Genomic DNA, 14,318 nt, shown 5'->3' on the forward strand with positions numbered 1-14,318 from the left:
CCAAGGCCACCCTATTCAACACCCCTCAAAGTAGATCACAGGATATTTTAAACCAAGAGTACTACACAAATGACTTCATTCACAGCCCAGCTTGTACAGCTGGAGAATGCAATATCACTGAGGACCATGAAAACTGAATCAGAGGAGTAATCATTCCAGAAGCAGAGATGTGAAAAACTCACAGATTTAGGAAGGTTTCGGAAAACTCCAGAAAATTCTTTTCTCCTCCTGAAGCTACGTGGAGCTTCCTCCAGACCAGGCAGCATCCAGAGATGAACTGCCTGAACTGGAGACAGTCCTGTGTTCCCAGAGTTCCACAATGATCAGAAATGTTCCTTTCCTGAATCACAAAGTTTTGGTTCAGGAAGGGAACTTCACACACATTCCTTCTTTAGCCTTGCAATTAACATTTCCAGCATGAAGAGGCGATGCCTACTGACCCAGATTGTCCTTCTCGTTCTAAAAATATAAATGATCATTGAGTCAGCTCTGGGAAAAGAGCTCTCTGCAGAGGGACACTTCAGCAAGTAGGTTTTGGGTTAAAACCAAAGCAAACAACCCTCCAAATAACACAGGCAATACGCAGCTTTCAAGGCACACAGGCAGCCAGCCATTTCTGAAATGAAATTTAAGGATCAAACTTCAATATCCCATAATGAAAGTGGGTTGCTGATGTGTGCACTTTACATTTTTAATTCTTGTAAGATTAAGCAATGGGAGGGGGAAAAAATTACCACCAGCTCATGGGTCCCAGCCTCCAAACAAAGACCCCAGGTGCCTTAACACAAACAAAACAGTACTTGATGACTTTCCCTATTTTGGACATTCGAGACTCGGAAATTCCCAGAGCGTGTTAGTTATAAATTGTACCTACCATTTCTGACAGGTTTTTGGAAAACTAGAAGTAGAAAATGTGTCCACTTTTTGTTTCTCTGCCATTATATAGGTGCCTTTGCTTGTTGCTGACAGACCCACCAAGAATTCTGGACTGCTCCTCTTTCCACCTTAAACAGAATAAAAATAACAGGGTTCACAGGTGGTTAAGTTGCACAAATTCACCTGGAATTTGGCTATTTCAAGAAAAAAAAACCTAGCAACCCAAATAAAATTGGGTACTCATTAGTAGATAAATTGCTTGTCCTTGTATTCAATTAGATAGTAAAGATCAAGGGCGAGTTGACTGCGGTTCATTTGTCCACAGCTTCTGCATAAACGATGCATCTTTTTTGTGTCAGATCAGAGAGAGAGTTCAAAGCTTTGGGTGATTTTCAAACGAAGATATATGGATAAGCTACAGTTTTAACTAAGTAGTCACCACTATAAATAGCAATCACGCCTTTAAATAGATTTAAAACTTAACGAAATAAAGCCTGAATGTTATCTAACCGCATTTCCCTTTCTATCCCTGAAAGTCTCCCAGAGCAATCGGGGAGGGGGGGGCGCCTAAAGATGGTCTTGGACTGCGGGGTTCCTCCGAGGAACCCAGAGGGCATCTGTTTCAACAGCTCCCCTCTCAAATGACACCCTTCAGCTGAACTCACTTTCAGCTATCCTTTTTCTTTCCATTTTACATCGGTGATGCCCAGCCCCTCCGAGAGCAGGCATAGATGTGCTCATGCGCGCAGCTCCATTTGCACAAACGGCGGGCACCCGCACCCACACAAATGGGACTTTTGCAAACAAGCACAAATGCCCGTCATTCATGCAAGGGGAGCTGCGTGCACACCCACGCTCTCCCGTCACTCGTGCAAAGGGAGCTGCACATACGCACTCGCTAGCCCGCCCCTTGTGCGGCCTGCTTCTGAACGGGCTGTGGCCCGGGGTTGGGGACCCCTGTCCTACATAACGGCCCCCTTCTTTTGAGTTGCCTCTGAAGGGAAGGGAACTGTAAATTCCTGAACAATATTGGGGTTCTTTGTTTCACAGGTTAGTTTTACTTCCATGGTAAGAAAAAACTTTGCAAGTAGTCCTCAGTTCATTTAGTGACCGTTCAAAGTTGCAATGGTACTAAAAAAAAGTGACCTATGACCATTTTTCACACTTATGACCGTTGCAGCATCCCCGAGGTCAGGTGATCAAAATTCAGAGGCCTGGCCACTGATTCATACTTATGACGGTTGCGGTGTCCCTGACTCACGTGATCACTTTTTGATCAACCTTCTCACAAGCAAAGTCAATAAATGAAGACAGCTTCACTTAACAACCGTGAAACTAATTTAATAATTGCAGTAATTCACTTAACGGCAGCAAGAAAGGTTGTAAAATGGGCCAAAATTCACTCACCAAGGTTTCACTTAGCAACGGAAATGTTGGGCTCATTTGTGATCGTAAATCAAGGACTACCTGTTCTTGTGGACCACCCTAACTGGATACTGGAGACGGAGCTTTCCATGGTCCCCAGGACTCCCTCAGCACCGGCAGCAACACGTTACCACACTGTAACACAATTTGGTCCACAGAAACTGAACCAGTGAAACTTCTTCTGACATGAGCAATCACGAAGGAAGCTCAATCACCCCAACTTGGGCATGTCGTCTGGCTGCTGCAATTACAGTAACAGTTGCTGCCAAGCCAAACCAAAGCACCCATCTGCAGCCAATGGAGGAGGCGGCAAGAGCAGAGTAATTATCCAGGGAGTGAGAAGGGGAGTGGCTGCAGAGGGAAAACAAGACCTGGCTAGATGTTAGACTGATTTTAAGGTGGTATCCTCATACAAGTCTAATTTATGCAGTGCTGGGGAAGGCATGGCCACTGGCTTGGCAAGTGGGTGGCCACAGAAGTTGAACAAGTAAATAAACTAGTCCAAACCTGACGAATTTGAGCAACCAGCCACACTGTAAACAATGGTTTGCAACTGGATTCAAATAGCGTGCAAACTTCATCATAGCTTAGCTCTACGGAGAAACCTAGTCTGTAGATCAAAAACTAAAGTAACTACTACCAGATTCCTAGGCATGCTAATACAGCACTTTCTTTGGTTTGGACTTAAATACTGAGTTGTAAACTATCATTATAGTCTAGACCAGGGGTAGGCAACCTTGGCTCTTTTATGACTCGTGGACTTCAACTCCCAGAATTCCTGAGCCAGCCACGCTGAGGGAAAAGAGAGAGGTTTCCAAACTGAGCCATGCTGGCTCAGGAATTCTGGGAGTTGAAGTCCACGAGTCATGAAGGAGCCATAGTTTCCCCATGCTGGCTCAGGAATTCTGGGAGTTGAAGTCCACGAGTCATAAAAGAGCCAAGGTGGCCTACCCCTGGTCTAGAACAAAGTGAATTCAACCAGAGTTGGCTCAGTCAACACATATTTAGCACAATGGATGGAGCAGTCTGCATTTCCAAAGATGAATTCATGCAAAAAGATCCAAATTATCCTTTTTGTAGGAGCTCTTAGCTATACATAATTATAATCTTGAGTATCTACTTAACTATGTATTATCTTAGTTACTTTGCATCCCGTTTGTAACCAAATTCCTTTCTTCTGCTTTCAATTTCCTAGCTCTACATTATCACATCAAGCAAGCAATAACATACATATTAAGAAAGCCTTATTGGAGGAGATGGCTCAACCATTAGGTGATCTTTTTAATGGCATTTTACAGGGTCAAGAGATTCCTCCCTCATGGCGTACTGCTTTTATATCATTGATTCCAAAGGAAGATCAAGATCTTACTTTACCTAAGAATTATAGGCCTATATCTCTTTTAAATGTGGATTACAAGATATTTGTAAAAATCTTAGTAAATAGGCTTATGAGGGTTGTGCACCACCTTGTGCATAAAGACCAATCTGGGTTCATAACTGGAAGGTACATGAAAAATAATGTCAGACAAATTATTAATTTATTAGAATATTTAGATAAAAACAACCAAGTTCCTGCAGGGCTGATATTTTTAGATGCTGAAAAAGCTTTTGATCAATTGAATTGGCATTTTATGTTAAGAGTAATGGAAGAGATGAATTTTGGTGAAAAGATATTGCAAGCTCTTATGGTAATATATCAAAAACAAACGGCACAACTTATCGTTAATGGAGGTTTGTCAGAGGTTTTTACAATAGAGAAAGGTACTAGACAGGGTTGCCCATTATCACCGTTGCTGTTTGTTTTAACACTGGAAATACTGTTGATCAAAATTCGAGAGTCGCAGGAAATTAAAGGAATAGAAGTTAATAAAAAAGAGTATAAGTTAAGAGCTTTTGCGGATGACTTGGTTATCACTTTGTCGCAACCTACTTATTCTGTAGTAAAATTATTACAGCTGATTCATAATTATGGTTTGGTTTCGGGTTTTAAGATTAATGTTAATAAGACAAAAATTTTACCTAAAAATATGACTAGTCGGGAGAAGCAGACTTTGGTTAACTTGACGGGTTTTGAAATTGTTAATAAGGTAAAATATTTGGGGGTGATGCTATCTGTTTCTAATGCAAAATTATTTAAAAATAATTATGAAAGGTTGTGGGTTAGGGTACAGAGAGACTTGAAGAATTGGGAAAAGTTGCAATTATCCCTCATGGGAAGAATTGCAGTGATAAAAATGAATATTCTACCCAAGTTTCTCTTTTTGTTCCAAATGATACCGATTTTGAAGAATGAGATCAATTTAACTGAGTGGCAGAAAGGCCTTAATAAATTTATTTGGGCAGGGAAAAAGCCAAGGGTTAAGTTTAAAATTATGCAAGATTTCCGTGAGAGGGGAGGACTCAAGGTGCCGAATTTGAAATTATATTATGATGCGGTGGTTTTAACATTAGTTAGTGACTGGGTAAATTTGACAAATTCTGATATACTTCACTTAGAGGGATGGAATTTACTTTTTGGGTGGCATGCCTATTTAATATTTAATAAAAAAATGGATTGGGCTTTTAAATCTCATATCTTAAGAATTTCTTTACTTAGGGTTTGGAGAAAATATTACAAAAGTGATTTTAAAAGTACCATTATGGGCCGTACCTTGGCATGCAATAGAAGGAATAAAAAGAGGGGTTAAAATGGATATGGTGTCCTATAGACAGTTACTTAAATGGGATGGACAAAACTGGCAGTTAAAATTACGGGAAGAGTTAGCACAAGAAAATATTATTTATTCTTGGTTCCAATATAGGCAATTATTAGATAGATGGAAGATGGACTGTAAGGTGGGTTTTCACAGAGAAGATGAAAATCTTATTAAGCAAGTGAAGGATCAAAGACAAACCCACATTAAGAGGATCTATGGGGTTTTAGTTGAATTGGATTCAGAAACGGAACTAATTAAAGATTGTATGATTAGATGGGCGCAGAATTTTGGTGAGCCAGTTCCATTGGACACCTGGGAAATTATTTGGGTGAGAAATGTCAAATTTACACAAGCACAGAACTTAAGGGAGAATTTTTATAAAATGTTTTATAGATGGCACCTTGATCCACAAAAAATGTCTTTTATGTACCCTGACTTACAACCTAAATGTTGGAGATGTGGTTGTATGGATGCTACTTATTATCATATTTGGTGGTCGTGCAGAGAGATAAAAGCATTCTGGATTAAGATATGGTGGAATATCCAGAGAATTTTTAAAAGGAGGGTAAAATTTACTCCACAATTATTTTTGTTAGGTATAGTTACTGATTGTGACACAAAGGAGGTTATATTGATGTTAAACTTGATAACAGCTGCGAGGCTGTTAGTAGGACAATATTGGAAGAAGGAATCTTTGCCTACATTGCAGGAATGGTTTCTTAAAGTGTCTCATTTGGCGGAAATGGCAAAGATTTCGGCTTTCTTAAAGGGACAAACGCAAGAGAAATTTCTTGCTGTTTGGGATAAATGGATAAAATTCATACAATTTAAATTTGATATAAAAAAATATTATATAGTTTTTTCATAATTTTTAACTTTATATATATATATATATTCTATTTTATATTCTTTTTTTATAAATTTTTTTAACTTTTTCTTTAATTAAGCCTATATTCTGCTCTGGGAGGTCTTGGGGGGGGGAAGGGGGGGTTTGGGTAGGGGTGGGGGAAGGGGGGTTTTGTTGGGTAATGTTTGTTTTTTATTTGTATATGTTGTTTTTTGTTTTTGTATTGTTTCTTATTTTTTGTAAAATTTATAAAACTTTTTAATAAAAAAAAAAAAAAAAGAAAGGCATATCTTTAAGTCAGAATGACTCTATAGCCATTTTAAGAGAAGGGGAGTCCTAAGCGACATAATGACAGAATGCAATTTACAAAAAAAAAAAAAAAAATTGAAACGCTCCAAACCCCTCCCCCTCCTTTGTCAGGATTTGCCCTATACTGTCTTTCTATCAGAAGCGGAGGAGAAAAATATCAATTAATTTATGGGAGAAATAGAGCACCCCCCCTTCTGCTCTTTTACTTCTCCATAACAGCTTCATATATTACTATAAAGCAGGGGTCTTCAAAGTTGGCCCTTTTATGACTTGTGGACTTCAACTGAGGAATTCTGGGAGTTGAAGTCCACAAGTCATAAAAGGGCCAACTTTGAAGACCCCTGCTATACTATATAGGAATATATAGGACAGTATTACTATCCTATGAAGTCAGTTTGGTTGTACAGATAGTCTTTGACTTGTAATTGGTTGCTTAGCAACTGTTTGACAATATGGCAGACCCCCAAATGGTATTTACAACCTGGATGTAAAGTAGTAATAGTAATAAAGTTGGAAGGGACCTTGGAGGTCATCTAGTCCAACCCCCTGCTCGGGCAGGAAACCCTACACCATTTCGGACAAATGGCTGTCCAGTCTCTTCTTAAAAACTTCCAGTGTTGGAGCATTTACTGCTTCTGGAGGCAAGCTGTTCCACTGATTAATTGTTCTCACTGTCAGGAAGTTTCTCCTTAGTTCTAGGTTGCTTCTCTCCTTGATTAGTTTCCACCCGTTGCTTCTTGTCCTGCCTTCAGGTGCTTTGGAAAATAGCTTAATTCCCTCTTCTTTATGGCAGCCCCTGAGATATTGGAATACTGCTATCATGTCCCCCCTTGTCCTTCTCTTCGTTAAACTAGACATACCCAATTCTCGCAACCGTTCCTTATATGTTTTAGCCTCCAGTCCCCTAATCATCCCCTAATCATCTCCCCCTAAAGTACTGGTAGCTGCCCGCTTCCCACAGTCCCATGATCACATTTTGGGGGGCCAGCAACCCACCTGTGATGACCACTGCCTGCAGAGCCCCACAGTCAGATAGCTGTGATTTACAGCTTTTTTTTTTTGCCAGAAACTGGTGTTTACTTCTGATTTCTAGCAAAAATTGCCCCTTGTGGACAAGGGCTTCAGTTAACAACAGCGATATTTGCTTAATGGCTGCTGTGTTTGCTTAATGACTGCCCAAAAAAGGTAATGAAATTGGATTGGTCACTCGAGTGTCTTGACTTACAACAGTCATGACATACAACGGAAATGTCTGATTCTACTACAATTGTAAGTCAAGGAGTACTATCCTGGTGAAGGTGCTGGCCTAGAATCCTAGGGCTGTGAGTTCTAATCCAGCTTTCGCCGAAAGCCAGCTGGTTGACTTTGGGTCAACCAGACTCTCTCAACCCAACCTACTGCACAAGACTGTTGTTCGGGGGGGGGGAACAGAAGGAGAAAGGAGCATCATATATGGTCGCTGCCTTGAGATACTTATGAAGTAATAAAGATGGGATGAAAAAAATCTAATAAAGTCCAAATTTTAAAGAAATTAATTTTAAAGAAATGATACAATCCAGATAGATATCTGCTGGTCTCACCAAACAGTAAATGCTGCAGTGTGAACTCTTAAAGAAGCATTTCATTTCCTTATATCACAATACTTCGTAAAATGCTCAGTAAGAGCAGTAAGTAAACAATTGTCTGATTAAATCCACTCTTCAGCCACGCACCCCAGAAGAAAGGAGAAAGAGAAGCTTCAGCATAAAAGGCAAAGGAGGTAAGCTGCTAAAATACAAGGTTCTAAATTCCTAAAAAAAAAAAAAAAAAAAGCTAGACCACACTAAAACAAGGTGTTTTTAGGTACAAAAACCAAAATCTTTTTGGCCATTTCTTGCTCCAGTTTTCTTAATAAATCATTTAAATAGTAAATGTTAAAAGAACCAATCAATAAGATAAGGTTTATAGCAATGTTTGTAATCTGGAATTACATCTAGAGACTCCATCGTTTTGGCACTAATGAAATGCTTTGTGCCAGAGGGTGGCAAGGACTGACAAACTGCAGGGAAAACAACAAAACAAAGAACCAATCTATTGATGGTCCCGAGCAGGTAATAAAGCAGATGTTATTAAACCAGATATTACGCAATCTAAGGTACAATATAATTACTGCTTTGCATCCACACCCATCATCTTTCCGAAAAGGAATTCTTATAAGGCTACAAGGGAAAGAAATGATCAATGTTTAAAGGCAAAGCAAGCAAGCAGAGGATCCTTAAAAAAACCAAAATCTCAGTTCTGACACACACACACCCCATAACTGTTGCTGCTATCTATAAAAATGACTTTATGCACATTTAATTGGGGGTACAAATGAGAATGAACTCAAAAAGACAACCTTATACACCATTCATCCTTTTTGTTACTGCATTTGTCAAAGTCCAGAAATGTGTTAACTCTAAGTGTGCAAATAAACTAAGGTAAAACTAAATTTCATTAATCGGTGTCTGGATCTTGGCTCAACCGATAGCTGCTGGCAAAGCAACTTGTTACAGCAACCATCTCCAACACCGCTGAATAAAATAATGGTCAAGGGATTCAAGAGTTACAACACACACACACACACACACACACACACACACACACACACACACACCATTTCTGTCATGCTGCTTTTCAAAATACTTACTGGTCTCTCTAATGCGCCCTCCCGTCCTTCCAATGACTTTTAGACTGTCCCAGAAAGGCTTGAGCAGGTAACCAGGGCTGGATAATAAAAGTAACTTGCAGAAACAAGTTCTTTTTTTCCTATAAAAAGTAACAGTCACTCCACCCCCTGGCAGATAGCAGAAAAGTTCTGCGAAGTGGGGTTGATTTCAGTGGCTTCTGCCCAAGCCATATAACCATCTCAAGGAGAAGAACACCTTTGCCCTGCTGTCCTCCGGAAAAATCCACCTCCTTCACGTGACTCACCTATGCAGGCAAGGAAGTTCCAGTCTTCCAGTTGCTGCCAAGAGGACAGAAATCTCACTGACACTCCTACAAGAACTGACTCCCCCCCCCACACACACACACAGAGAAAATACAGTAGAACTCCGTTAGCAGGTAGGTTTACAGGCAATTTCTTTGGTTGGACTTTGGCTGGGAGATACAAAGATGCCGCCTTGTGCAAAGTCCAAGCCTGTGGCAAGAGGCGCTCAGTCCATAAACATAATCTCTAAGCAAACTCTGGATTCACAAGGTCCAGCAGAACGGACCCCTGCTTCTCTCGGACCACACAGCTGTCCATCGAAGGCAGAGGTCCCCAACCTTTAATACCTGTGGACTTCAACTCCCAGAATTCCCCAGCTAGCCATGACCTAAGGGGTCCCGAAGTCCTCTCCAAAATCTTTGAGTAACCCTGAGCATTTTTCACGCCAGCAAGCATGCATTAGGATGGCTCCATGACAGGCTGAACATGCATCCTTGGACGGAAGGCTTTTAAATCCCCTTTCCTTCCGCTTCCCCAGGCTGGGCCACAAAGACAGGGTGGGCCGCAAACAGAAGGGGGGGGAATAGACGAAAAAGGGAAAACATCCCTCCGTATTAAGTCCAAAGAGGAAGAAAAGTGGAGGGCGGGAAAGGAGGAAAAAACCCACTGGTGGTAAATATGGGTTCAATGTTCATTTCGGCTCGGAAAGAGGCACAAGGAGCGGAGTTTCCCTCCCCCCCCCCCGCCACCCGTCGGCAGGAGTTTGGTCGCATCAACTTTTCCAACTTGCGCATTTTATTCAAAGGCAAAATGATTCTCTCCCCCCCCCCGGTTCTCTTCCTACAATCCCCCCCAAAGCCCCCCTGAAAGTCACAGAATCTAGCGGCCCCCCCGGAGCCCGCCAAAGGAGGGGTCCCCAAGAGAGGATCCAAACCCTCCCTGGCTGGGTCATTGGATTCTTCCCCCCCCCCCGGCCGGATCCCCCCTTCTCTCGTCCAGCGTCCTCCGCCAGCCCCGGGGCAGGAGCGGGTCTGGCTGCCCTGAGCGGCATCCTCTCCCCGCCTGCCTCCCTCCCTCCCGGAGAGGCTGAATCTTCCCGGTGCTCCTCCAGGCTCCCTGTCCCCCTTCCTCTCCTTCTTCTTTCTCTTCTTCTCCTCCTCCTCCGTTTTCTCTTCTCCCTTCTTCTTTTCTTCTCTTCTCCTCCTTCTTTCTTCTTTTCTTCTTCTTCTCTCCTCCTTCTTCCTCCTCCTCCTTCTTCTCTTCTTCTTCTGACTCTTCTTTCCCTTCCCCCCTTCCTCTTCTTTCTCTTTTCCTCTCCTCCTCTGCCTTTTCAGGCCAACTTCCCGAAGCTGTCCACTCGCGCCCGCCTCCCTTCCTTGCCAGGCAGCAGCGCAACAGGTGCAGCCCGACCCGCCACGCGAGACACGGGCGAGACAGCGCTGGCGAGGGGAGGGGGCGCCCTCTGCCCCGCCGCCTCTCCCCCTCCCTCCCTCCCTCCCTCGCGCGCCTTCACACGTACCTTCTCCCAGCGGAGGTCGCGTCTCGCCCCTCCGACAGCGCCGCGGCCCCTCGCGCGCTCCCGCCCCCTGGGCCGCGCGGCAGGCCCGGAAGTGAGGTCGCCGCCGCCGGCAGCCTCGGCAGCCCCAGTAGCCGCGCGCGCCGCGCCGCCCCGCCCCCCGCCCCCCTCCCCCGTGGCACGCCACACGCAGGCGGCCACACGCAGCACGCACGCGCGCCCGGCCCCGCCCACTGAGCTCGGAGGGAGGCGGGTCTGAGAAGACCCGGAGCGGAATCCGGAGAGGATGCGGCGTTTCTGCCCAGTGCGCATGCGTCAGGATGCGGGGCGGAAAGCGGCGGCTCCTCCCGCCGGTGCCCGAAAGGGCGAGAGGCGCTCTTTCCTCCGCGGCCCCTGCAGCCCTGTGCTCCTCTGGCCCGGCGGTCAAGGGCGGGAGGAGGCGGGCGGGCTGATTTAATCGCGGGTCGTCCTCGCCTTACGACCAGAACGGAGCCCCAAACCTCGGCTGTTAAGGGAGGCATTTGTTAAGGGAGCTTTGCTCCACTTTATGCCCTTTCTTGCCACGGTTGTTAAGTGAATCACTGCAGCTGTTAAGTGACTAACCCGGTTGTTAAGTGAATCAGGCTCCACCATTGCTTGTCAGAAGGTCGCAAAGGGGGATCCCGTGACCCCCCCCAAGGGTCCACCTATTCTCCAAGGCAGGACAAGAAGCAACGGGTGGGACCCCATTAAGGAAACCTGGAACCAAGGAGAAACTTCCTGACAGTCAGAACAATTAACCAGTGGAACAACCTGCCTCCAGAAGTGGTGAATGCTCCAACACTGGACGTTTTTAAGGAGAGATTGGACAGCCATTTGTCGGAAATAGTATAGGGTTTCCTGCCTGAGCAGGGGGTTGGACTAGATGACCTCCAAGGTCTCTTCCAACTCTGTCAATCTGTTATATTCCGCTTTAATTTTGGTTGGCTTTCCCACCTTTCCTAGCCACATAGTCCCCTTCTCAAGAGAACCACAGACCCAGAATGTTCCCAGCAATAATTTCACCAGAAACGACCCATAAGGACGGTTCCTCTTTTAAACCCCTTTCCTTAGGCGACTCGGAGCACGGAGTCACAGTCATTGGGCAGACTTTGTGTCACCACAGAGCATGGCTGGCTGACGTGATCTCTTGCAAATGCAAACATCTTCAAGGCATCCACACCCAGGCCACCCCGTAACCTGCCCTGCCCGGCGTCCTTTGAACTTTGCCCACGGGAGATGCTGTTTGATGAGCGCCCCCAGTAAACGCATTGCACACCAGCTTGTTTGGGAGGAAGCTGTAGATGCAAACATTTCAGAGGAGACAACTTCCTAATGTAGCTAATGTAAATGTAATTCAATGATAATAAAGCTTCTTAAAATGAGCAAATTGGTAAAATCTTTGTTGGCGCAAGTTTATTTTGTCCCAAAACGAAGTGCCAGTCTACCTCTATTGAAAAAGTGTATGCCAAAGAGGTAAACAATAGAATGCTTTCAGAAAGGAAGATTCAGTTTTAGGCAAGGGGGGAAAAAATCGAAAGCAATATATTCAAGAAAACAATGGCAACTCTGCCAGTCTGTTGTTTTAGCTTCCTATCTTAGGGTGGTGATCTTTTAAGATGTCCTTAATTGACCGTTTCTTCTTCTGGAACGTGGAAACTTAAGTGAGTTGTCCTAATTTTAAGGGAGAAACCACAGCAGCATCTCCGCAATGTCATTACTGTATTAAAACAGCTTAAAAAGAGAAATGCTAAATTGTAATAACAGTTAGAAGTCCAACCCCCTGCTCAAGCAGGAGATCATTTGCAATTCCAGACAAATGATTGTCCAATCTCTTTTTAAAAACCTCCAGTGATGGAGCACTCACAACTTCTAGAGGCAAGTCTTCCACTGGTCAATTGTTCTCACTGTCAGGAAATTCCTCCTTAGTTTTAGGTTGCTTTTCTCTTTGATCAGTTTCCACCCGTTGCCTCTTGTCCTGCCTTCTGGTGCTTTGGAGAATAATACGTTTCTTCTTTCCTTCTAGGAAATCAGAAAGCAGACTGTTTAGTTCCCAGGTTCCAGAATTAAGTCAGGCTTTGACATTTGTTGTATAAAATCTGAAAAATACAAGGCGAGGCAGCTTTTATCTTAATATGCAGATTAAAAGCAGCTAAGTATTTCTCTGCTGATGGTAGATAAGAGATTGCAAAAAGTGATGAGAATAGCAATAGAGTCAGTTTCTAAATGTTCCGAATATATTCTCTTGTATAATAGTACCAAGGCAATTGTTTGAAGTGGTTCAAGCTGTAAGAGATTTTTAGGGGCCCTCTGTCAGTTGCAAAAGGAGAGATTCCCAATTGTCAAAATGGATTATTAGAAAAAAATGATTAATTTCAACAATATCCAGGGCCATTTTCAGCTGAATGCCAGGAAATTCAAAGCATGCTGCACCTCTCTAAACAGCCCGTCTGGCTGGAGGGGAGGGGAGTCATAATATGCAAAGGGGATTTGATGTCGTGCAATGATTCAGTTGTCATTTTGATTGTTTGGATCCTCTTGCACACTCCTGCCTTTAAACTGCAAGAGTTAGCTTTCATTGAAAAAAGAACAAAGAGAAAGAAATCCTCTCTGATGAAATAAACAAAAAGAAAAGCATTTTCTTAACAGAAAATATTATATAAGCACGGCAGAGGTTATCAAGGGTTGCATTTGTTTATTGAAACCCAAAGATTATTACCTCCATAGCAAGGTAGGAAGGTAAAATTGCTTTCAGCTCCACCTCTCCTAAGTTAATTATAGCCAAGGCCTGTTCCTTCAGCATAATATGCAACTATTGTTTGGTTGAAAGTGTTACGTTGTGTTTCTGGGTTGAGAGACTAATGGTGGCAAAGTTGTGTTTGCTTTGCGTTTTATTTTAAGAGCCTGGTTCTTTCACGAGGAAGAAGGTTGTTTCATGGGCAACTGTTGTGTCCTGACAATTTAAGGGAGTCTTAGAAATAGGCCAAAGAACTGTCTTGAGTAAAGGGTTGGACTAGAAGACCTCCAGAGTCCCTTACAACCTATTGTTCTATGTTCTACAGATAATAACGGGGGAATTTTAGAGGAAAAGAAACTTTCCAAGATAGAAACTTCTCCAGAAAAAAAAAGAAAAACGAATAGCAATAAGACAAAAGAACTTTTGATAAGCTCTTGATCACATCCACAATTTTATCTCTCAGATTCCTCTAGGTCTACCAGATTTTGGCAACTCAAAGGCCTGTTGTGGTGACTCACAGAAAAGAGTGCAAACTGACTTGTAAAAAAAGGGTTAATAGGGTCTCCTTTTCCACCGCTGCATCGAGTAATTTAATTAGGTTAAGAACAAAATGCCTTCACTCTCTGATTCCTTTCCAGCTGCATCTTCATGCACCATGAAAGATACTGGACAACAGAATACTTATTTAGCAACCATTTTAAAACTTATCAGGAACAAGGAAGATATGAATCTAATGTAATTGTAGTTTATCCTTCAATAAACTAACAAGAAGAAAACTTAAATGAGTTTTTGATAAACATGCATTACCAGAAATGGCTTTTCACAATGTAACGTCATAAACGCAGATGGAGAGCCCACTGATGTCACGGGTGCCTTCTGCAATCTGAATGTAGAACAGCAACTCCTGGGCTAGCAGAGGTAGAAGAAAGAGACACCAACTCTGC

General features: G+C 43.1%; 1 protein-coding gene across 4 annotated transcripts in view; it reads right to left on the reverse strand.

The window, feature by feature from the left end:
- Positions 1–10,758, reverse strand: part of PPARA (peroxisome proliferator activated receptor alpha) — a 41,024-nt gene extending 30,266 nt beyond the window's left edge. The window contains exons 1-2 of one of the 4 annotated variants that reach the window (XM_039354589.1): positions 10,623–10,758; positions 875–1,004 (exon numbers count right to left, since the gene is read on the reverse strand). The gene's annotated coding sequence lies outside the window, so the exon portion shown is untranslated. Of the gene's footprint in view, positions 1–874; positions 1,005–8,821; positions 9,798–10,622 lie in introns of those variants that run through there. The other 3 variants (XM_039354590.1, XM_039354591.1, XM_039354592.1) reach the window with 3 other exon arrangements.
- Positions 10,759–14,318: the final 3,560 nt, after the last annotated feature.

This window comes from Crotalus tigris, unplaced genomic scaffold, assembly GCF_016545835.1.
Source record: "Crotalus tigris isolate CLP2741 ecotype Arizona unplaced genomic scaffold, ASM1654583v1 scf7180000018563.1161478300:1536566, whole genome shotgun sequence".
Lineage (NCBI taxonomy): Eukaryota > Metazoa > Chordata > Lepidosauria > Squamata > Viperidae > Crotalus > Crotalus tigris.